A 5000-nucleotide genomic window follows, 5' to 3' on the forward strand; every position below is an offset into this window, starting at 1 on the left:
TTTTTATAAGTGATCAGTGCGAAAGCAAGAACTTCATTTTTTTGTTTCTGCCGATTATTTTCTCTGATTATTATTATTTTTTGATTAGATGAAGCTTGGCTCTTTGAATTTGTAATGCTGTAATGACGATTATTAGAAACACTCTGTTAGAGTACTTCGTTTGAATTTTCGGTGTCCTTCCGCAAAATTTTGAAAAATCTCTTTTCTGTATCAGTAAGATTTAATAAAAGAGACCGTCACCAACCCAGGGTACGGTGATCAATTTACATTATCAACTCCGTTGATCAAACCAAATGTTTGGGCTAAGAAACAGACACCGTACCAGCCTCGACTGAAAAGAGCCAGAAAAAGAGTGAAAGAGAGCCAGTGTTTGAGACTTACTTCTACCCACTTCCCAGCCATCGTCTTGTTACCTTTTTCTAGTATGTCCCTGAACCTCAGTTTAAATGGTTGAAAAAATGGCGCTTTATGATTTTTTGAAATTTTTTTGAAATAACAATCAACTCGTACTCCTTGAATAGTTCTTTCAGAGTATTTTCTAAAGTCACCACAGTGGTGATGAACAATGCGCAAAATTGGACAGGGATTTTTTATCGTGAACCGCTCATGCGCCGACCGAGGAAATGGAAGACTAGTTTCCAGTCCATCCTCAGTCGCAGAGATTCGATAAAAGCAGGCTCCTCCAAACTTTCGAAAAGGATGTGAATTGCCTCAACCTATTACCAAGTGATAAATTGCATGACTTAAGCATACTTTAATAAAACCACTACTAGGGAAAAAAAATTATGATCTAAAGTCGAATCGTGCTGAGGGAATCGTTTAATTTGAGTTTTATGCAAAGGAAAAAAAGAAAAGAGGCCGAAAAGAGAAAGACGTTGGCCAGCATTGTGAATTTCATAAATGTTGAAGAGTGGAACTCGTTGTAACATGGGCTCTTGGGAGCTTGGTCATTTTTGGACTGGTCAATTTCTATCTGTCTCAAAAAAAAGCAAGAGTAAACCCCGCCCCTCTTCAACGAGGCTCACCAACTGACTTCGACTATTGTCCGCCTATTAAGGCATTGTCCTGTATTTTGAATTTCTTGGATTCTTCCTTTTACACAAACTTATCTCGCCAGGTTGGTCTTACAGAACAGCATCAAATCCGCCTACGCCAAGTTTGCTATAACAACCGTAGTGACCGTAGTGCTAGCTTTGCTCAGGGAAATAGATTCATGAAAGTTTGCAATTAATAATGCCCTCAAGACTCTTTGCTTTTTTTCTTGACCTGTGAAAAGCATTTGGTGTCATTGAGCACCATATTTCGCCAAATTTGAAGCTCGTGAGGTAAAAGAGAAAGCCACATTCTGGTGCTTTTAAAAATCATTACACTTATAAGGTGTGTAATTATTACACACTTTCTGTGTTTCCTTACACACATTGGTGTGTTTGCGTAAACCGTGATATAAAACAGTGAAAAGGTATGTCACCACTACACGCCTTGGTATGTTAGGGGAATCAGGTGTGTTATAAAAACACAACTTATTTTAGAGTGCATTATGGGTATTGCATGATGCAGTATTCCATAATGCATTATACAATACCACCCAAAATATCTGAAAACAAAAAAAGTAATAAATAATAATTGAGGAATTCTGCTTTTAGGCTTGCCTTAATGTGTATATGTAACATTTTGCGCTTTTAGGGGGTAGTTAAAACGCCATCACCTTGATTTGCATAATACGTCACCAACATGTTACGGAGCTTTAGCCATTATTATAAATCATTATATTGGGCTGTACGCGGGATGCCAATCGCAAAAAATAGTCGGAAGCAGATATATAATAATATTCAAGTTCTTTAAAACGTGGCTCTGTGCGATCAACAAAGCACAAACCCGCTTCACAAGCGACACACGCAGATCAAGGACTACAAATGGATTGATGGTAAGTTCTTTTCAGCTTACAGTTCGTCTTAATGGGTCTGTCTATTTTCATTTTACAATATGTTTATATCTTCTCTTAGAGAGCTCGTTTTGCATTTTATGTGAGATGATATCGTACCCGATTTAATCACTTTTCATCGATTTAACCATTAAGTATATATAATTTTCAATCCACACGTTTTAAGCTCGTTCCTGACGATGTCAGGTAGAGTTGGGTGACAAAAATCGGATTCCTTCTTCATGTGTATTTACAAATTACTTTCTCTCAAATTCAATATTCCATTTTATTTATATTGCTTTGATTGCACTGCCTCTAAACATCTCTAAATATTAATTCCCCTTTAAATAAAACAAGATTTGTTTCAGTATGCTATAATTAAGGACAAAAAACTCTTAAGATCGTTTTTACGTAGGCTACATTTTGCATTAAGAAATTATTTGACTGGGGCAATTTGTTAGACTAATTGAATTGATCAGGCATCGACAACTCACCAATCATTCTTGTCACTTATTCTCAAAGACATTCAAGCAAATACAATCACGGTTTTAAATTCCTGTGCCGTGAAGGTGTTGTCGAATGAGAAACAATGCAGCCTTCGGGCTGAAAAATCATTATTGTTAGTATTGTTATGTCGTAATCAGCGTTACTGATGTAAAACCTATAGCTAGTCATAGTAATCTAATCTATGTCACTACTCAGCTCGTCCAATTTAGTTTGTTTCCATTCTAGGTAGGTTAATTTATATGTTGTAATTATCTCTATTTTCGGCTCTGGCAAATAAAATTGTTGTCTTTGTAGAACAAGTGTTCTACTTTATTTTTTATTTTATTTATTTAATAGCTTCAACAGAGCATGAAAAGACTCGAAGTTCATATGAACATGCCCCATACTTACATAAACATGCCCCAAACTTACATAAACATATGTGATTCAATATACGAACAGATACATAACTCACAAATAATGTGACACATAATACAAATAAAGCAATAATACTAATAATAATTTATCGACAACAGACTGTTGCCGGGGTAACAGATCTGCATTTAGAGCAAATAGTTTTAAAAGTTCTTATTCGTTCAGGATCAAAAGCTGAATGAAGAAGTGACTTGTAATGCGAACGAACTTTCGTTTTAAAGGATGAAAGAGTACTTTCCTTAGTATTAAAAGGCAATGAGTTCCAGAGAAGTATAATCCTATTAAAGTAAGAATCCCTGAAGGTTGAGGTTTTAGTTAAATTCGGCTTATAATCAATACTGATAAAGGAGTTCCTAGTTACTCTGGACTTACTATATGGAGTAACATGCTTAAGGATGTCAAGGTTAAATAAACCGTTGCGGCATTTTTAGAAAAAGACCAAATCTAGATATTCAAACCAATAGGAAACAGGAATCAAGTCAAGTTTTATCAACCTATCTCTGTACGAAAGATCTGCGAAGCACGCTCCACCTGGTGCAAGAATGTATTTACTTGCACGACGCTGAACACGTTCAAGCAAAAGTAGATCGCGAGTGCTTGACTGAGGGGCCCAAACTTGGCTTCCGTAACACAAAGTTGAGCGTACCAGGGACAGGTAAATCAAATCAAATCACGTGGAGAGAAGCCTCTGACGGAAAAACCGGAGTTCCTCAGCGGAGAAAAACATCTGTGGCCGGTTTCTCCAAGGCTGGTTAGCGTTAACCGTTGGTTAAGAGGTATCAAAACCAATAGGTTTCCATGGTATTTAACGCTGGTTAAATCACATGGTGCGGTATCCGAAAACATAAATGATACAATTTGACTTAATGAAAGGTTACTACCGAAAGAAAGCTACCCCCCCCCCCCCCCCCCCCCTTCCCTGGCAGTGCCTCGTTATTGTTGCATGAGAAGTGTTTTGTTCTTGTTGTTTCTCTTCGAATAAAGTTGCATCCTCGTTTACATAACTATGTGATAAAAATAGACTTCCACAGACGATGGAAAGAACCACAAATAAAATTAATAAAATACGTATAACCTGCAAGTAAAAAACAGTTGCAGACTGAATACTCCCATTTGAAAATGGTAACGGGAAGTTATTCAGCTCATTTGTACCCTTTGTTGGGTCTTTAATATGACTAAATCCAAAACGGACATGATCCATCACCCCCTGGGGTATACTGTGCCTCCCCCTGCGCATATTTGGGTGGGGTCCATAGCTGAAAATGATAGTTACAACCTGTGCTTTTACTGTGCCACGTTTGATGCTTTTACCCCAAAGTGCACAATTCATCTATTTTTTTACACCATATGGCTGGACTAGTTGTTGTCCATTTTCTCTCCTCGTCCACTGCTGGTTTTCTCTCTTTGTCCACTGCTTCTTCTGCATCTTTTTTCCCCTCTGTTGCCTCTGATGCGCATGCTTCATGCGACAGAAGGGGGTTGTGGGATCAAAAAATGTACTATAATAATTTATGCATTAGGTTCGGTACATAAAAAAATTCGACGTTTCAATCGGAGTCGCTCCGTACGTAGTCGAACTGACCGACTGGCTATGTCGAACTTAATTCTCGGGTCGACCCAAATAACATCTGTCGAACTTAATTGATTCAAACGTCCATCTCGTCAAGTACTTAATTGGGGCTATTAGGTTCGGCTCATGAAAAGTTCGACGTTTGAACCGGGCGTAAGTTCCCTACCGGTTCCACGGACTGCTTTACGGACGAGTCCAAGGGACCACCCCTTCGGACCCACTCCACGGACCAGCCCAAAACAACATAGAGAAAGAATTAATGAAAGAAAATAATTAACAACTAAAGATTTAAATCCAAATGCGAACTAACTTGCCGAAATAAACAAGTAGCAAGCAGCCGAATGAAGCACGCCTCCCAAATGTTTGACATAATTATTAACACGAAGTTTCCAAACCAGAAAAAACAGGGGCACTTGCCATTCAACGAAACTGTCGAAAAGTTCAGTTGGAAATTAGATGGGACAAGATCTTTCCTCAACAACATCATCATATTTTCCACTAGCCTGTTTCAGGCTACCAGATAGTCGGGACGACGAAACACAACTCCGTATGAAAAACGGTCGACCCAAGTCCGCACTCGTTTTTGTG

General features: G+C 38.2%; 1 protein-coding gene across 3 annotated transcripts in view; it reads left to right on the forward strand.

Annotated features, from left to right (window-relative positions):
* The first annotated feature begins 1806 nt into the window (after positions 1-1806).
* LOC137975783 (uncharacterized) overlaps positions 1807-5000 on the forward strand; it is an 81977-nt gene continuing 78783 nt past the window's right edge. Inside the window, exon 1 of one of the 3 annotated variants that reach the window (XR_011117634.1) lies at positions 1807-1924. The gene's annotated coding sequence lies outside the window, so the exon portion shown is untranslated. The remainder of the gene's footprint in view (positions 1925-5000) is intronic. The other 2 variants (XM_068822966.1, XM_068822965.1) reach the window with 2 other exon arrangements.

This window comes from Montipora foliosa, chromosome 11 (assembly GCF_036669935.1).
Source record: "Montipora foliosa isolate CH-2021 chromosome 11, ASM3666993v2, whole genome shotgun sequence".
NCBI lineage: Eukaryota > Metazoa > Cnidaria > Anthozoa > Scleractinia > Acroporidae > Montipora > Montipora foliosa.